Raw genomic sequence first — 21,787 nt, 5'->3', positions numbered from 1 at the left:
TCATTTTTTGATTGTAGTATTTTAGCCGGAAATTTATGAATTATTTTTGAATAGTTCAAAATAGTGTTATAATATAGCCCAAAAACGACGGTTTGACGTATATACATCTATGCTAAAATGCAGTCTTTGCTGGAAATACTTTGGAATATGGTTTTTTATAATTATGAAAAATGAGGTCGCAGACTGTAAATATCGTGTAAGATGTTGGGATACCTTATGTTAGTCTTAGTCAATAGTTCTGCAGTTCTGGATTTTCGTTTGCACTTTCTTGCTAAAATGTAATAATCACTTTTTATCATTTCTTGTACACTAAGAATGCATCATCAATTGGTCGTATAAAAATCGTGCGGTGCAGAGGGTGGTGGTGGCCATACTGCTCTTAAATTGACAAAACCGCTTTTCAATATTTTTATTAGAAATAATTTATTTTTTCATTTTAAAAACACCGCATAATGCTTTTATATGGGAGTATCTAATGAATAAAAGTTTGCTCTGAAATCTCATTTTTATGTTATCGTTTACCTCGCTGTAACTTGAAAACTATTTGGTTTATCAAAAACGTGTTTCCTATAAACGATATGCATTGAAGGTCAACAAATTCATTTTTTTTTTTAAAAAAACCCAATCTGATGGATAGTTTTTGTTTTTAATTTGCAAAATGTGAAACCATGTCGTGAATATCACGGAAGCCAGCGAAGCAGCAAGGAAGGGTCAGATTTGCGAGGACGGTCAGGCAATAGACTTTGCGGTTCCGACATGCGCTTGTACAATCACTTTCGCAGCGAGGATGATTTTATTTATTTTTTATGTCTACGTTTTAAGTGTCAGAATAGTTTTCTTTGAGGGAGTGAAGTAGTTTTTAATGTGACTAAAATATATTTATTTTTGTGTGAGAATGATATCCAAATGGATATTAAAATCAGTACATGTTCTAGTTGCGAACTTGATTAAATAATCAAATTAAAGCATTTAACGAAAAAAAGCTGCTAACACTAAAGGAAAAGTTTTTAACTTCCAATTATGTGTACCTTGTCAATAAGGCGGAAAGGTCATAACGTCAAAACAAGTATCCAAACAAAAATTAATTGAATGTGCAAAAATCCGCATGAACATCTGTTAAGGCAAGGATCCTATTGCTCTACATATTTTTTTGAATTTTAATGACATAAGGGAACAAGTTTACAATGAAATAAAAACTGTTACAAAACCTATACGAGTTTTAAATTGCGTATTTTGCCAGGAACGTTTAAAAAATCAAAAGCTCTGACAAGTCATGACTAATATGGAAAAACAAAATTAAAACTCGAAGAAATACGAAATTAAATGCTTCATGCTATTTGACAGAATCACGTAAAACAAAAAATAAACTCGCACATTGGGATTTTTGGTTAAAAAAGTTAAAGGCAACTTTGTGGATCGAATTAGTGAATTCTCCAAGACGAAATCTATACCTAGAAGAACCTAGAAATTTTTTGAAACGGTTTTTTGAAGTAGTAGTGCATCACACTAAGACGGAAACATCCAACTATTTATCCTTTGCTTCGTCAGCACTGACGAAGATTTGCCAAAATATTAAAACGGAAATAAAAGGCATAATTTAAATTTAAAAATTTGAAAATTAAGGATTACAAAACGCATATTCCAAATAATTTATATTTTTTAACAAGTCTTCTTGGCTCCAGCGAAACATGTAATGCCAGGAAAGAAACGGAAATACTTAATATTTGTCAAGATGATGAGTTTAAATGAAAAAAGAATATACCCCTAAACTTATTGGTTTGGGACTCTTAACCTATTAGGAGACCAAGTCATAAAAAATGGTTGAAACCAGCCACGCTTGTTGTCACACAGTATTTTACACACAAATTTCAATAAATGAAACTGTACCTGGAAACTTTAAACTTTTGCCATATAATGTAAAATTCAATGAAAAATTTCACATATACTGATAACCGAAGCAATATTACAAGAGTATGCATCTGTTCTAAATACCTGTCAATATAAAAAAAGGTATAGAGACATTCAATTTTCTGTGAAATAAGATTTTTTAATTTAGACACAACATTTTAGGGGTAACGGGCCATTGTGTTGTGTAAATATGTAAAATCAATATGCAGCAATAAGCCAGACAAAAATGATCCCTGACCAACACGAAGGGTTTTTTTTTAGATTAACTTTTTACTTCTACTTAATTTTAGTTGTTATTATGGATATAATTTTAATTTTTATTCTAACTTCTATGTACACTTATGTACTATTGGTTTAATATGCAATGTTGCAATGTCAAAAATAACAAAACAGTATCATCCCTATCAAAAAATTCGACTATGAGGGCAAATACGTATCACATTCGCTACGAAAGAGGATATACAAACAAAAACGATTTTAAGCGGCCGCCGCAACCGCAAGTCTTTTATTACCTGACCGTCTTTGCAAATTTGACCCTTTCTCTCTGCTTCGCTGGCGGCCGTGATGTTCACGACAGGGCTTCATATTTTGCTAATTAAAAATAAACGATCCATCCGATTATAGTTTTTGAAAAAGTAGCTGATTCGTTGATCTTCAATGCATATGATTTATAAAAAGCATTTTTCTGATAAACCAAATAGTTTTCAAGTTACAGCGAGGTAAACGATAACATAAAAATGAGTTTTCAGGGCAAGCGTGTATTCGTTAAAGATATAAAAGCATTAAGCGGTGTGTTTTTAAAATGAAAAAAAAAAGATTTTTAAAAAGTTTAAGTTAGTTAAGTTTAAAGTTTAATGGCTGTATGTTGTAGATAACAACAACATAGTATTTTTTTTTCATTTTTATTATAAAATTCACTCCCACCAGCCCCTGCACCACATGATTTTTGTACGACCAGTTGGTTTTGCATTCTTAGGGACCGAGTAAAATTGCTACACATTTATGTTTTTAAAATAGGAAAATAATCACTCAGACCAGCCTGTAGAACTCCAGAGTTTTTGATTAAAGTTACATCAAAAACACAAATGTAATCTAGCCATTTTAATGAAGTTTTTGTAGTTCTCGTAATTTTTGTAAGGTTTTTAATAATATACAGAGGGTTCAAATGAATTTTTTAGGGGTGGAACTATTATAAAATAATTTTTTAAAAATGTGTCCGGATTGTTAGGCCTTTAAAATTTCTTAAACAGCAAATACCCCTTAGCCTACGAATTCATTATAAGACTCAAAAATACATATAAAAACAATTTCAGTGTAAATGTTTGTTTGCGTTCTGTTTACGTTGACGCAATCAAATGAATATCAATATTTTTGAACGCATTATTTAAAAGGCAGTTTGAATTAAGATTCTAAAATTTGTAAAATTTCTTTCTAAAATTTTTATCTTGACATCAATTTACAGAAGTTTTTCCAAAAAAAGTAATTTGATGATACTCAAACTTTGTATTTAGCTTACTAGCGGCTGCTATTTAATATAAGTAAGTTCTTTTTAGTTATGAAAAAATTAAATATATCCGAAACAATACCATATGTTATAAAAGATTTGTTACTTTTTGGCCACAACACATTCAGTGCACTTCAGTGCAGTAATAATTATTACTGTTATGTATTTTTTTCATGAAGCAAAAGTTTACATCTTTTTAAAAAATATGCAGATCATCAAAAAGTGAGCCCTTTGCAAGTGAAGATGCGGCTACAAGAAAATTATGTTTAAACGCACCCGAAGCCATTCATGACTTGCAACGGATTTAATTTTTTATGAACATGTTTCATATATTCAGCGAAATTTATATATACCAGAAGCTCTTTGGTCATCGTGACTTCCCGAATATATAATCTCACTATAAGGCACACCTTGTCACTTAATTATTTTTCTGTCTTTAATAATAATAAAGGACTTTTATTATAGAAAATAAACAAATTTAATTTTCCAAATTTTCTTCCGCTTGTTCGCCTTGAAAAGTTTATTTATACACAAAAGGTGCTTAGGCACATTAACGTCAAGGAAATAAATGAATTAAAAGGAAAACATAAAATAAAGAGTAAGAAGCCTGAAATATCGTAGAATTCGCGAGATCAATTAAATAGGTAAACGCTGATAAAGGTTATTTTCAGGCATTGTTTATTTGTATTGGTTCATTTTCAGTTCTTAATTTATACTAGAGTTTAATTAAATATATTACTGCTCTTTTATTAAAGAATGAAATAATTTTGTTTAAAGGTAAATTAATTTTTTCATTGTAGTATTTTAGCCGGAAATTGATGAACTATGTTTACAATTATATAAGAGGAGGATCTTTTGAATAGTTCAAAATAGTGATATGATATAGCCCGAAAACGACGGTTTGACGTATATATATCTATGCTAAAATGCAGTCTTCGCTGCAAATACTTTGGAATATGGTTTTTTATAACTATGAAAAATAATGTCGCAGAGTGCAAATATCGTGTAAGATGTTCGGATACCTTATGTTAGTCTTAGGCAATAGTTCTGTAATCGCTGAACTCTGTTAAAGTTAGTTTGCTTTAAACACTCACAGCAATTTACTTGTCACAGGACGACTGAAAGCCCACAAGACTTTTTTCTACATGTGACTGAATTTGATGCTTTATGAAGGGTTTCAAGATTGTGGACAGAGTTTACAAAATGTTTAGTGGAGTTGTTTGCTTTATTTAATAAACCCTGGAACTTAACATAAAGGAGCAAGCCATTGAAGCAGTAGTGCATCACACTAAAACGGAAACGTCCAACTATTTATCCTTTGGTCCGCCAGGAATGACGAAGATTTGCCAAAATATTAAAATGGAAATAGTTGGCATACAGAATGCAGAATTTAAAAATTAAGGATTACAAAAAGCAAATAATTTATATTTTTTAACTAGTCTTCTTGTCTCCAGCGAAACATGTAATGCCAGCAAAGAAACGGAAATACCTAATATTTGTCAAGCGATCATCTTTGCGAGTTCAAATGGAAAAAAAAAATTATATATATAAAAAACTTATTGAAACCATGCACGTTTATGGTCACTCAATATCTTACACGGATACGCGTCGCTCAAGAAGAAATTCAAATTTATTTAGAAAGCGATTACGTAACTGTCTCTAGACAATTGACGACGAGTTGGAAAATTTATTATACAATATTACAAGAGGATACCTCGGTTCTAAACACCTGTCGATGTAAAAAAAGGCAGACACATTCAATTTTCTGTTAAATAAGATTTTTTAATTTAGGCAAAACATTTCAGGCGTAACGAACCATTATGTTCCTGTAAAAGAAAATTTATGAAATGTATTGGTTCCTGTAAATGTGTGAAATCAATATGTAGCAAAAAGCGAGACAAAAATGATCCCTGACTAACACTAAATGTCTCTATTTTATCGGACATTGAAACAAATTCAGACTGAACGAAGAGTAAAAAACGTAATGGCAATTTTCTTTATAAATCAAAAACCTATTATTTTTGCCGAAGATATACGGTAATATTGGATTGGAATGGGAAGAAGGATTTTTTTTTAAGATTAACTTTTTACTTTCACTTAATTTTAGGTGTTATCATAGATATAATTTTAGTTTTTATTCTAGCTTCTATGTACACTTATGTATTATTAGTTTAATATGAAGTGTTGTCAATAAAATATAATATATATAATTAATAATGTCAAATATAATAAAACGGTACCATCCCTATGTAACAAGTAATTATTCAAAAAATTCAACTATGAGAAAAATACGTGTATCATATTTGCTACAAAAGAGGGTCTACAAGCAAAAACGATCCTAAGCGCTCTCCGCAACCGCTAAATCGTTTATTGCCTAACCGTCCTCGCAAATCTGACCCTTTCTAGCTGCTTCGCTGGTGGTCTTGATATTGACGACATAACTTTACATTCTAATAATTAAAAAAAAAACGGTCCATCCGATTGGGGTTTTTGAAAAAGTAACAGATTCCAAAGAGATTTCATGTTACACCGAGGTAAACGATAAACTAAAAATGACTTTTGAGGGCAAGCGTTTATTCGTGTGTGTAACTAATACCTCGACCAATAAAAAAGAGAGTTGTTAATTATACTCATCCTTTTTATTTAGTTTTAGATAATAAAAATTTAAATAAAACAAAATAATACTTAAAAAATATTAAAAAAGGTTTGTGACTATTTGATTTCTAAAATTCATTGCAAACTCAGTCAGAATTATTACTGTTCGGTCGTATTCTCATAAAATCTTAGCAAAAGTTGACATCTTTTTAAAAAATATGTAGCTCCTCCAAAACTGAATCCGCGGCACGTCACAAAGCGACCGCCAGCAAATTAAATTTAAACGCACTCGGAGCCATTCGTGACGTGCAAACGTGCAACGGATTTAGTTTTGGTTAGTGAACCACGATTGCAATATCGAGCGAATTCTATATACAGCCGAAACTCTTTACTCATTTTGACTTCCTTAATATACAGTCTAATAGTAAAACATACCTTGTCACTTCTTGTATATATGAGAAACTTGGCATCATCGCGGACTCGTATATGGCAGAAGTGAGAAAGAGTGTCTGATGTCCAATAATTTTAAAAAGAAAAATAATTACCCCTCTTATGCGAAACCATATATTTAAGCCCCCCTCATCATATATACATCGAAAGTTTTATAATATACGTCCCGAGAATAGTGGATGTTAGGCCGCCCGCTTCACGTAGCGGAAGTCCCAACTTAACAAGTATCAATATATATATATATATATATATATATATATATATATATATATATATATATATATATATATATATATATATATATATATATATATATATATATATATGATGACACTATATTCCGGGATATCATCCGTTCGCTCGTTGAACTCCGACTGGAATCCTGCATCCGACTGGAATCCTGCAAATCTTGCATCCGACTGGAATCCTGCAGACGTTTCGCCAAAATCTCACTTGGCATCTTCAATGCTCGCGCTCCGAAAACACTTCGAACACGGAGCGCGAGCATTGAAGATGCCAAGTGAGATTTTGGCGAAACGTCTGCAGGATTCCAGTCGGATGCAAGATTTGCAGGATTCCAGTCGGATGCAGGATTCCAGTCGGAGTTCAACGAGCGAACGGATGATATCCCGGAATATAGTGTCATCACATTTTTCCATCCGTGAATCAATACGTGAGAATATATATATATATATATATATATATATATATATATATATATATATATATATATATATATATATATATATATATATATATATATATATATATATATATATATATATATATATATATATATATATATATATATATATATATATGTGTGTGTGTGTGTGTGTGTGTTTTGCTTTTGGTTCCTGGGTTATAGGTCTTTGCATTAAAAGCGATTAAAATTTTTGTCCACATATTGACGTTTCGGTCTTCTATGACCTTCAGAAAGGGATACAGACTAAAATTATATTTTAGTACAGGTCTTTTTTTTACATATACATAAACGGAGTTACAAAGAACCTTACCAAAAAGAGACAAACACAAATCTTAAAATTGAAGAGGTAGCATCATATGGAAGTTTATACTTTAAAAGCGCTTGGTTTCGTCATAGTGCCTAGAAATATTATTAATGTTTTGGTTTTTTCCAACTATGAGAATAAAAAAGTCATACCCTTGATAAAAGATAAAAGTCCAACAAAAAATGATTTGTATATGGCACTCACGCACATAATACACACAAAGTTAACGAAACAGTTAAACTATATATAAGAGTTTAAAAAAAAAATAATACCGATACGCGAGGTTTGTTCGCGTCGACGTTACTGTAAAAACATCGTACAATGCACGATTGTTTTGGTGCAAGGTTCAGAGGATATACAGAGTGTTTTTGTTAATTTATGATTTTTTTCTTTTATTTATTTTCAATTATTTTTATATATTATAATTTTATATTAATATATTCTTGTGTTGTATCTTTCATTGTTGTTTTATTTCAGAATGTTGCAATATAACTTACTGAGATTGTTGGTGTCTGTTTTCGAATTTACGCATTAGTTATAATTTCCATCCAATTGGATATTAAAATCAGTACATGTTCTAATTGCGAACTTGATTCAACAATCAAATTAATTCATTTAACGAAAAAAGCTGCTAACACAAAAGGAAAAGTTTTTAACTTCCAATTATGTGTACCTTGTCAATAAGGCGGAAAGCTCATAACGTCAAAACAAATATCCAAACAAAAATTAATTGAATGTGCAAAAATCCGCATGAACATCTGTTAAGGCAAGGATCCTGATGCTCTACATATTTTTTTGAATTTTAATGACATAAGGGAACAAGTTTACAATGACATAAAAACTGTTACAAAACCTATACGAGTTTTTAATTGCGTATTTTGCCAGAAACGTTTAAAAAATCAAAAGCTCTGACAAGTCATGACTAATATGGAAAAACAAAATTAAAACTCGAAGAAATACGAAATTAAATGCTTCATGCTATTTGACAGAATCACGTAAAACAATAAATAAGCTCGAACATTGGGATTTTTGGTTAAAAAAGTTAAAGGCAACTTTGTGGATCGAATTAGTGAATTCTCCAAGAAGAAATCTATACCTAGAAGAACCTAGAAATTTTTTGAAACGGTTTTTTAAGGAGCAAGTCATTGAAGCAGTAGTGCATCACACTAAGACGGAAACGTCCAACTACTTATCCTTTGCTTCGTCAGCAATGACGAAGATTTACCAAAATATTAAAACGGAAATAAATGGCATAATTTAAATTTAAAAATTTGAAAATTAAGGATTACAAAACGCATATTCCAAATAATTTATATTTTTTAACAAGTCTTCTTGGCTCCAGCGAAACATGTAATGCCAGGAAAGAAACGGAAATACTTAATATTTGTCAAGATGATGAGTTTAAATGAAAAAAGAATATACCCCTAAACTTATTGGTTTGGGACTCTTAACCTATTAGGAGACCAACTCATAAAAAATGGTTGAAACCAGCCACGCTTGTTGTCACACAGTATCTTACACACAAATTTCAATAAATGAAACTATACCTGGAAACTTTAAACTTTTGCCATATAATGTAAAATTCAATGAAAAACTTCACATGTAGTGATAACCGAAGCAATATTACAAGAGTATACATCAGCTCTAAACACCTGTCAATATAAAGAAAGGTATAGAGACATTCAATTTTCTGCGAAATAAGATTTCTTAATTTAGACACAACATTTTAGGGGTAACGGGCCATTGTGTTCCTGTAAAAGAAAATTTATGAAATGTATTGGTTCCTGTAAATGTGTAAAATCAATATGTAGCAATAAGCGAGACAAAAATGATCCCTGACCAACACGAAGGGTTTTTTTTTAGATTAACTTTTTACTTCTACTTACTTTTAGTTGTTATTATGGATATAATTTTAATTTTTATTGTAGCTTCTATGTACACTTATGTACTATTGGTTTAATATGCAATGTTGCAATGTCAAAAATAAAAAAACAGTATCATCCCTATCAAAAAATTCGACTATGAGGGCAAATACGTATCACATTCGCTACGAAAGAGGGTATACAAACAAAAACGATCTTAAGCGGCCACCGCAACCGCAAGTCTTTTATTACCTGACCGTCTTTGCGAATTTGACCCTTTCTCTCTGCTTCGCTGGCGGCCGTGATGTTCACTAATTAAAAATAAACGATCCATCCGATTATAGTTTTTGAAAAAGTGGCTGGTTCGTTGATCTTCAATGCATTTGATTTATAAAAAGCATTTTTTTGATGAACCAAATAGTTTTCAAGTTACAGCGAAGTAAACGATAACATAAAAATGAGTTTTCAGGGCAAGCGTGTATTCGTTAAAGATATAAAAGCATTATGCGGTGTGTTTTTAAAATGAAAAAAAAAATTCTAATAAAAATATTGAAAAGCGGTTTTGTCAGTTTAATGGCTGTATGTTGTAGATAACAACAACATAATAATATTTTTTTGTCATTTTCATTATAAAATTCACTCCCACCACCCCCTGCACCATACGATTTTTGTACGACCAGTTGGTTTTGCATTTTTAGGGACAGTGTAAAATTGCTACACATTTATGTTTTTAAAATAGGAAAATAATCACTCAGACCAGCCTGTAGAACTCCAGAGCTTTTGATTAAAGTTACATCAAAAACACAAATGTAATCTAGCAATTTTAATGAAGTTTTTGTAGTTCTCGTAATTTTTGTAAGGTTTTTAATAATATACAGAGGGTTCAAATGAATTTTTTAGGGGTGGAACTATTATAAAATAATTTTTTAAAAATGTGTCTGAATTGTTAGGCCTTTAAAATTTCTTAAACAGCAAATACCCCTTAGCCTACAAATTCATTATAAGAGGCAAAAATATATATAAAAATATATGTTTGCGTTTTGTTTACGTTGACGCTATCAAATGAATATCAATATTTTTGATCGCATTATTTAAAAGGAAGTTTGAATTAAGATTCTTGTTCCGTCCAGTCGGAATTGTTTTGTTTTATTTTTCCTCTTTAATTTTTGTAATTGGGGAATTTTTATATCGAGCAAATTGAAATTGGTTTTCTTTTAATTAATTGCTGCGGTTATATTCTCCGCGTATTTTGGTGACAATCTCACTGGGTATATGGCCAGAAAAACTCGTATGTCGCTTGGGTGTCGTACTCCGCTGTGATCGGGACTAGTACGACTCAGGTAGAGACCAACGTGAGAGCATTTTCCGCGTGCCAGAATTAATATCTCGAGTGCCGTCAAGTATTGCGAAATTGTGCCGGTCAACAGCCAGAGCTACATCAAGGTAGGCCAAGAAGAAAATAGATTGTCATTTTTCGTCTCGTTACATCGATATATTATTTTTTGAATTGCCCCGTTATTTCTAGCTTCAATTAAACAAACAATTACAGTCCATTGCTCTTTCTCGTCCATTTTTTGGTCCAATCGATCACGGATATTTAATTAATCGCGAAAATAACGTGGCCAAATTTCAGTTTGCTCGTTTCAAAAGGAACAGAATTTAAAAATTTGAGATTTTTGTGGTTCCATTCGGACAGGTACCGAACTCGCACCGATTTAACCTAGACGTCGCCGTCGCATCCAACGATCGATCGCGCTATTTTCGGCACTGCGTACTCGCAAAAAATATATTGGTATTTTCAAAATTTTTTTGTCGCATAAGGAAGATTATTATTTCGGCGTTGTATATTTTTTGTTTAGCATTTAATTGACGCATTCTTTAAATATTTTCTCAAGTACTCTAATTTAAATATTAGCTCGTTAATCAAAAAATTTACACGCCACTCTACTCTCGCTCTCTCCCCCCGTCTCCCCCGTCTCTCCGATGTTTGCAAGCATTTATATAGGAGTGCCTATTGTCCACTACTAACTAAAATATTTTAAATTTATTTATTTATTGATTATTATTATTGTGATCATTATAGGAAATTGTAGACTTCAGCTTGTTGTATTTTGGCTCAATTAGCTGACCGTAATTGATATAATCAATTTTTCCTTCACATTTATTCCTTTGCTTAAAAACAAAAAATGAGCGATAAAAAACTTAAAGGTTTGATAGCTCAAAGAGATAATGCTTCTAGTCGTTTGAACGAAATGTTCGCAGTGGCTACTCGAGCTTTAACAGATAATGCAATTCACATGGAGTTCAAGGTTTGTTATATGCATTTACCAGCTATTCTTACGGACTTTGAAACCCAACACGCAGCTATTTTAAATATTTTGGCAACGGTTGACGATAGTGACCTGGACGGACAGAGACATATTAGGAAAGTTTTTGACGACACATATTACAAGATTGCCGCTACTTATTCCCAATTGTTTGATGGTACTAAAGTTAACCCCAGTACTCCAAGTCACATCAAGCTGCCTAAATTAGAATTGAAAAAATTTGATGGTTCATTGCGCCATTGGAAGACATTCATCGACCTTTTTAATTCTATGATTCACAATAACTTAACTCTTTCAAATGTTGAAAAGTTTACATACCTCATAAATTCCTTAGAAGGACCCCCATTGAGCATTGTACAGTGCAATCCTTTAACTGAAGGTAACTATATCATTGCTTATAAGACATTGACTGAGCGCTATGAGAACTCTCGCTTGATTTCTGTCAGTCATTGGCGTGAAATAGAAAAGATAAAACCCCTCCAGAGAGAAACGGACGTGAAGGCCCTACAGTCATTATTAGATAAATTTTCCGAACATTTATCAGCCCTCGACTACTTAGGTCATCCTACGAAACAGTGGGACTTTGTTCTCTTTTACATGCTATTCGATCGTTTAGATTCAAGCACTGCAACTCGATTTGAGCTGGAATGCGGAAACTCTTTAGATGATATTAACTACAAAAACAAACATTTTGAAGTTTTGTTAAACTTTCTCAAAAAACAATGCGTTGCTCTAGATACTGTCTCCCACTCTTCTGATTCCAAGATAACGGAAAAGGAAAAACCCTCTAAATCGCAGAAAAGAACATTTCTTTTAAATTCTGACTCCTCCAATTGTCCAGTTTGTCATAAACGAGGCCATTTAATTTATAGTTGCCCAGAGTTTTTAGAAAAGGATTCTGCTAACAGATATAAGTTGGTAAAGATCAAAAACTGGTGCACTAATTGCCTAGGTTTAAAACATACAGCATTCAAATGCTCACCTCGTGTACGTTGTGGAAAATGCTCAAAGCCACATCATACTTTATTACATCATGATAAACAGCTCAGCCCTGATCATAATCCTTCCACCAGTTCAAATAATTATATTAACAAATGTGATGCAGGAACACAGTCAGTTGCTTTAACGAACATTGATTCTAGCCCTGATGGTAGAGATTCTTCAGTTCTTCTAGCTACCGCTCAAATCAAAGTTTTAGACTCGCTTGGTTACTACAGACCTGTTCGAGCTTTACTTGATAGTGGCAGTCAAGTGAACTTTATAACATCTAAATGTTCTAATAGGCTTGTACTTACTCGAAAGCCTCTCTCACTTTTTGTAAAAGGCTTAGGAAATACCACCTCGAACGTTTCTCAAGAGGTTACTTGCACGTTTATCCCTCGAATGTCCAGTGAACCCCGAATAACCCTTGATTTTGCAGTTATACCCCAAATTTGTGATAACATGCCCAGCTCTGATTTACCGGATATTAGCTTTAGTAAATTTTCCCACTTAGACCTTGCCGATGATAAATTTAATATTTCAAGTCCCATTGACATGCTCCTTGGTTGCGATGCATTTGGATTTCTCTTTAAGGAAGGCTCTATTTCTCACTCTATCAATGAACCTGTGGCTATTAATACACATCTGGGTTGGATTATTACAGGTCGAGTACCAACATCACCACCAACTCTCTCAAACAATACCCTTTGTTGCACCTCTACACTTTCACTCGAAGAGGTTGTTAATAAATTCTGGCATCTCGAACAGATTCCTCAAATAAACGCCCACTCCCTTGAAGATCTGGCTGCAGAAAAAATCTTCGTTGAAACTTACTCTCGAGATAATACTGGTCGATACATTCTTCATCTCCCGTTTAAATTCTCTTCTCTACCGGTATTCGATCATTCAAGAGACATTGCCTTACGTAGGTTTTATTCACTTGAACGACGACTCTTGCATAATCCAGAACTCCACAAAGAATATAACCTATTTATGCAAGATTATTTGTATTCCGGTCATATGGAACTTGTTAAACCTTTACCACATACTAATCATTAATACTATATACCTCACCATTGTATACTTAGACCTGAAAGTGTAACTACTAAACTTCGCGTTGTCTTTGACGCTTCGGCAAAGGCGGCTAATAACTTATCTCTTAACGACTGTTTGCTAGTTGGACCCAAACTTCAACAAGATATATTCTCTCTACTCCTCCAATTTCGCACTCACTCTGTCGTTATTACGGCCGATATAAAACAGATGTTTAGGCAGATACTGATGTCGGAACCTCACAGATATTATCAGCGGATTGTCTTCAGATTCTCCAAAGACGATCCTATTCAAGATTATAGGCTTAATACTGTCACTTACGGAATCTCTTCCTCCCCCTTTCATGCCATTAGAACTTTGGCTCAGGACCACGAAGATCAATTTCCTCGAGCTTCAAAGGTTATAAAAACCAACGTTTATGTTGATGACATATTGTCAGGTGCTGATTCTGTCGAATCAGCTTTGAGCCTTCAAAAGGAATTGATCGATCTCCTTGCCTTAGGGGGTTTTCAACTCCGGAAATGGGGTAGTAATAATCCCCTTCTTATTTTCAATTTAGATAAATCGCTCTCCCAAGTTCCGGTTTCGCTAGACAAAGAAAGTGATCAAACTATTAAAATTTTGGGTCTGCAATGGTGTCCCACCTCAGATACATTTACTTATAAAATTGATCCCAGACAGCATGCATGTACTAAACGTAACTTACTGTCCGATTTGGCACGAATATTCGATCCTCTCGGGTTCTTAGCTCCCGTTACCGTCTTTATCAAATTACTAATTCAAAAACTATGGTCTTCTGGAATAGAATGGGACGAACTGGCTCCAGAGTCGGTGTCGTCCGCTTGGGCCTTATACAAGGAGAATCTGCCACTCTTGTCCTCTTTATCTATTCCTCGAAAGGTTACCTTCGATGACATGAAATTTTGCGAATTACATGGATTCTGTGATAGTTCTGAAAGTGCCTACGCCGCTGTAATTTATGTACGAGCGGTGCTAGGTAACCAAGCAAAAACTTTCTTCTTGTGTGCCAAATCAAGAATAGCCCCACTCAAGAAAATTTCAATTTCTCGTTTAGAGCTATGCTCGGCTGTACTCTTAGCAGATTTGATCGAAATTGTGATGCAGTCGTATCGAAATATGTTACCCATCAGCTCAGTCTTCGCATGGTCTGATTCAACTGTTACGCTTTCGTGGATTCAATCTTCACCCCATAAGTGGGCAACATTTGTTAGCAACAGGGTTACCCATATTCAGGAAAAGGTATCTCCTAGTCAATGGTCTCATGTGTCTACACAAGAAAATCCTGCTGACTGTGCTACCCGCGGCATTGTACCCTGCGAATTACTCCACTTAGAAAAATGGTGGGCGGGGCCATCATTCCTAACTTCCCATTGTGACCCTTGGTCAAACGAGTCTCTAAAGATCAACGAAGTGACATTAGAAAGACGAAAGACGACTCTTACTATTTCGACTACAGAGAGATGTTGCTGGGATAACCTAATAGACCGGTTCTCATCTTTATCAAAATTGAATCGCATTTTCGCTTACATAATGCGCTTCATCTCAAAGACTAAAAATCCAACGCTGTTGCTAAATGAATGTTTTTCTCTATCTGAACTCGACCAAGCCCTCTTAATTTTAATCAAGCAAATTCAAAGATTTTATTATAACAAGGAAATAACTGCACTCTCTAAAAAGGACTCGTATAATTTGAAGTCCTTTCCGAAATATTTTCGCAAGCTCACTCCCTTTCTTGACCAAGATGGTATTCTCAGGGTGAGCGGACGTTTACATCACTCTTCTATTCCATATAGTAATAAACACCAGTGTTTACTTCCAAGTGATCATAGGCTGACTCGTCTGATTGTGGAGCATACACATGTTAAGTACTTACACGTTGGGCTACAAACTACGCAATATTTACTTAGCCAAAGATATTGGATCCCGTCCTCTAAAAGAGTGATACGAAAGGTCATCTCTTCTTGCGTTCGTTGTTTTAAAAGTAACCCCTGTTCTTCTCCTCCGGTAATGGGTAACTTACCTGCAGTGCGAGTAAATGAAATAAAATGCTTCACCAAATGTGGGGTTGATTTCGGTGGTCCATTCCAAGTAACGATGGGCAAAATGCGAAGCTCGAAAAGTTATAAGGCTTATATTTGTCTTTTCGTATGCTTGGCCACCAAGGCTCTGCATTTAGAACTCGCTACTGAATTGTCTACCGATGCATTCCTTGCGGCGTTAAGACGGTTTATTTCTCGGCGTGGTCTTGTCACGGACATCTACAGTGATTGTGGCACTAATTTTATTGGAGCCGCCAAACAACTCGCTCAAAAGATGCATAACGCTTCCACACGAGAAGGCATAAGGTGGCACTTTAACCCTTCTTCGGCGCCAACTTTTGGTGGAATTTGAACGATCTAAGCGTTCTAACTCCTAGTCATTTTCTAAATCTTCAACCTCTTAACACATTTATTGAATCAGATTTAACCAAAGTTAAATTGGGAAGACTCTCGCGTTGGCAGTTATTACAGCGTATGCATCAGGATTTTTGGAAAAGGTGGCATCGTGAGTATCTTCCCACCCTTAACCAAAAATCCAAAGTGGTATGATCCCTCCACTGATATTAAAATTGGTTAATTGGTGGTAATTGGTGTTAATTAAAGAAAATCTCTCTCCTCCATTGGCTTGGCATTTGGGGCGCGTAACAGAAGTCCATCCGGGCACGGACGGAGTGGTGAGAGTAGTCTCTATTAAAACGGCAAAGGGTATTCTCAAATGCCCAGTTTTAAAGGTTTGTCCTTTGCCAATATATTAGTTATTAATGTTTTCCAATATATTAATTTTTAATTTTAAGCTTAGAATTCGCGTGAGTATCGGAATTGTTATTACGGTTTTTGTTAATTATTTTCTTTTTTTTGGATTCATTAATAAAATGTTGCTATTTTAGGTGGGCGGTATGTTCCGTCCAGTCGGAATTGTTTTGTTTTATTTTTCCTCTTTAATTTTTGTAGTTGGGGAATTTTTATATCGAGCAAATTGAAATTGGTTTTCTTTTAATTAATTGCTGCGGTTATATTCTCCGCGTATTTTGGTGACAATCTCACTGGGTATATGGCCAGAAAAACTCGTATGTCGCTTGGGTGTCGTACTCGGCTGTGATCGGGACTAGTACGACTCAGGTAGAGACCAACGTGAGAGCATTTTTCCGCGTGCCAGAATTAATATCTCGAGTGCCGTCAAGTATTGCGAAATTGTGCCGGTCAGCAGCCAGAGCTACATCAAGGTAGGCCAAGAAGAAAAGAGATTGTCATTTTTCGTCTCGTTACATCGATATATTATTTTTTGAATTGCCCCGTTATTTCTAGCTTCAATTAAACAAACAATTACAGTCCATTGCTCTTTCTCGTCCAATTCTAAAATTTTTATCTTGACATCAATTTATAGAAGTTTATGCCTCTTTCCAAAAAAGTATTTTGAAGATGCTCAAAGTTTTTATTTAGCTTACTAGCGGCAGCTATTTAATATAAGTAAGTTCTTTTTAGTTATGAAAAAATTAAATATATCCGAAACAATACCATATGTTATAAAAGATTTGTTACTTTTTGGCTACAACACATTCAGTGCACTTCAGTGCAGTAATAATTATTACTGTTATGTAGTTTTTCCATGAAGCAAAAGTTTACATCTTTTTAAAAAATATGCAGATCATCAAAAAGTGAGCCCCTTGCATGTGACGATGCGGCTACAAGAAAATTACGTTTAAACGCACCCGAAGCCATTCATGGCATGCAACGGATTTCATTATTTATTATTTATTTCATTAAAGAATGAAATAATTTCGTTTAAAGGTAAATTAATTTTTTCATTGTAGTATTTTTGCCGGAAATTTATGAACAATGTTTACAATTATATAAGAGGAGCATCTTTTGAATAGTTCAAAATAGTGTTATAATAAAGCTCGAAAACGACGGTTTGACGTATATACATCTATGCTAAAATGCAGTCTTTGCTGCAAATACTTTGGAATATGGTTTTTTATAATTATGAAAAATAAGGTCGCAGGGTGCAAATATCGTGTAAAATGTTCGGATACCTTATGTTAGTCTTGGGCAATAGTTCTGTAATCGCTGAACTCTGTTAAAGTTAGTTTGCTTTAAACACTCACAGCAATTTACTTGTCACAGGACGACTGAAAGCCCACAAGACTTTTTTCTACATGTGACTGAATTTGATGCTTCATGAAGTTTTTCAAGATTGTGGACAGAGTTTGCAAAATATTTAGTGGAGTTGATTAAAAGAGTCTGAGTTGTTTGCTTTATTTAATAAACCCTGGAACTTAACATAAAGGAGCAAGCCATTGAAGCATTAGTGCATCACACTAAAACGGAAACGTCCAACTATTTATCCTTTGGTCCGCCAGGAATGATGAAGATTTGCCAAAATATTAAAATGGAAATAATTGGCATACAGAATGCAGAATTTAAAGATTAAGGATTACAAAAAGCGAATAATTTATATTTTTTAACAATACTTAATATTTGTCAAGCGATCATCTTTGCGAGTTCAAATGGAAAAAAATATTTATATATATAAAAAACTTGTTGAAACCATGAAAGCGATTACGTAACTGTCTCTAGACAATTGACGATGAGTTGGAAAATTTCACATGTACTGATAACCGAAGCAATATTACAAGAGGATACCTCAGTTCTAAACACCTGTCGATGTAAAAAAAGGCAGAGACATTCAATTTTCTGTTAAATAAGATTTTTTAATATGTAGCAATAAGCGAGACAAAAATGATCCCTGACTAACACTAAATATCTCTAATTTATCGGACACTGAAACAAGTTCAGACTGAATGAAGAGTAAAAAACGTAATGACAATTTTCTTTATAAATCAAAAACCTATTATTTTTGCCGAAGATATACGCTAATATTGGATTGGAATGGGAAGAAGGATTTTTTTTTAAGATTAACTTTTTACTTCTACTTAATTTTAGGTATTATCATAGATATAATTTTAGTTTTTATTCTAGCTTCTATGTACACTTATGTATTATTAGTTTAATATGAAGTGTTGCCAATAAAAATAATACAAATAATTACTAATATCAAATATAATAAAACGGTACCATCCCTATGTAACAAGTAATTAATCAAAAAATTCAACTATGAGAAAAATACGTGTATCATATTCGCTACGAAAAGACCCTATTTCAAAAACGATCCTAAGCGCTCTCCGGAACCGCTAAGTTGTTTATTGCCTGACCGTCCTCGCAAATCTGACTCTTTCTAGCTGCTTCGCTGGTGGCCTTGATATTGACGACATAGCTTTACATTCTGATAATTTAAAAAAAAACGGTCCGTCCGATTGGGGTTTTTGAAAAAGTAACAGATTCCAAATAGTTTTCATGTTACACCGAGGTAAACGATAAAACAAAAATGAGTTTTCAGGGCAACCGTTTATTCGTGTGTGTAACTAATACCTCGACCAATAAAAAAGAGAGTTTTTAATTATACTCATTCTTTTTATTTAGTTTTAGATAATAAAAATTTAAATAAACCAAAATAATACTCAAAAAATATTAAAAAAGGTTTGTGACTATTTGATTTCTAAAATTCATTGCAAACTCAGTCAGAATTATTACTGTTCTGTCGTATTCTCATAAAATCTTAGCAAAAGTTGACATCTTGTTAAAAAATATGTAGCTCCTCCAAAACTAAATCCGCGGCACGTCACAAAGCGACCGCCAGCAAATTAAATTTAAACGCAATCGGAGCCATTCGTGACGTGCAAACGTGCAACGGATTTAGTTTTGGGTGAACCACGTTTGCAATATCGAGCGAATTCTATATACAGCGGAAACTCTTTACTCATTTTGACTTCCTTAATATACAGTCTAACAGTAAAACATACCTTGTCACTTCTTGTATATATGAGAAACTTGGCATCATCGCGGAGTCGTATATGGCAGAAGTGAGAAAGAGTGTCTGATGTCCAATAATTTTGAAAAGTAAAATAATTACCCCTCTTATGCGAAACCATATATTTAAGCCCCCCTCATCATATATACATCGAAAGTTTTATAATATATGTCCCGAAAATAGTGGATGTTAGGCCGCCCGCTTCACGTAGCGTAAGTCCCAACTTAACAAGTATCAATATATATATGTATATATATATATATATATATATATATATATATATATATATATATATATATATATATATATATATATATATATATATATATATATATATATATATATATATATATATATATATATATATATATATATATATATATATTCTCACGTATTGATTCACGGATGGAAAAATGTGATGACACTATATTCCGGGATATCATCCGTTCGCTCGTTGAACTCCGACTGGAATCCTGCATCCGACTGGAATCCTGCAAATCTTGCATCCGACTGGAATCCTGCAGACGTTTCGCCAAAATCTCACTTGGCATCTTCAATGCTCGCGCTCCGAAAACACTTCGAACACTCGAAGTGTTTTCGGAGCGCGAGCATTGAAGATGCCAAGTGAGATTTTGGCGAAACGTCTGCAGGATTCCAGTCGGATGCAAGATTTGCAGGATTCCAGTCGGATGCAGGATTCCAGTCGGAGTTCAACGAGCGAACGGATGATATCCCGGAATATAGTGTCATCATATATATATATATATATATATATATATATATATATATATATATATATATATATATATATATATATATATATATATATATATATATATATATATATATATATATATATATATATATATATATATATATATATATATATATATATATATATATATATATAATGCGGGGTGATGCCGCACTCTCCCTCATCGAAAATTTAGATTCTGGTTTTCGTTTAAAGAATTTTTTTTGCGTTCTTGTTTACGCCGAAGGAAATGCGACGATAAACTCGATGTCGAAGGAAAACGCAGACGGTGAGTTTAGGTTAGGTCGGCGGGGGCCCCCCCCACGGACGACGGTTTGGTTAGGTTGGCACCACGGACGACGGTTTGGTTAGGTTAAGGCGAGCGGCCTATGGGCGAGCGACCTATGAACCTTGGACCAATGGCCGAGTGGTCAATGGGCGGACGGCCCATGGGCGAACGGCCAGGACGCAAAACTGAAGAAGACCCAAAGCCTACGACCGGAGGGGGGCAGTGGGCGAGTGGCCAATATGGCCCCGGGGGCGAAGACCCTTTGAGCGAGTGGCCCGTGGGCGGGGGCCCAGTGGATGGGGGCCAAAAAGTGAGGTTAGGTTCGGCTGAAAATCCCTTTATCTATCTGCTGTGTTTATATCCGTTGGAAATCGACAATTTCGCGACCCGGGAGGATGTTAAAAAACAGTAACTTAGTGACGGAGTGCTACGCGAATAAACAAACAAAAATCGAGAACGCGACGCTAGATTGACTTTTGAACGTTTGATAATTTTAGTGTGTCACTTTTGAGGTTGTTTTTACGAATTACGTATTATTTTCCGTTTTCCACCATTGTATTTTAATATTTAAACATTAGAGAACACTTAGTAAGGAATCCGGTGTATATTTGAACGACATATTCCACATTTCTTCTTGAGCGACGCTCAGAATATCCGTGTAAGATACTGTGTGACCACAAGCGTGGCTGATTTCAACCAGTTTTTTTGATTTGGTCTCCTGAGAGGCTAACAGTCCCAAACTAATAAGTTTAGGGTTATATTTCATTTAAACTCATCATCTTGACAAATATTAAGTTTTTCCGTTTATTTCCTGGCATTACATGTTTCGCTGAAGATAAGAAGATTTGTTAAAAAATATAAATTATTTGGAATATGCTTTTTATAATTCTTAATTTTCAAACTTTTAAATTTAAATTATGCCATTTATTTCCATTTTAATATTTTGTCATTGCTGACGAAGCAAAGGATAAATAGTTGGATGTTTCCGTCTAACTGTGATGCACTACTGCTTCAATGACTTGCTCCTTGGAAAACCGTTTCAAAAAATTTCTAGGTTCTTCTAGGTATAGATTTCTTCTTGGAGAATTCACTAATTCGATCCACAAACTTGCCTTTAATTTTTTTT

The sequence above is a fragment of the Cylas formicarius genome, unplaced genomic scaffold (genome assembly GCF_029955315.1).
Source record: "Cylas formicarius isolate icCylForm1 unplaced genomic scaffold, icCylForm1.1 PGA_scaffold_9__14_contigs__length_23061073, whole genome shotgun sequence".
Classification (NCBI taxonomy): Eukaryota; Metazoa; Arthropoda; class Insecta; order Coleoptera; family Brentidae; genus Cylas; species Cylas formicarius.
This window is presented reverse-complemented; position numbering follows the sequence as displayed.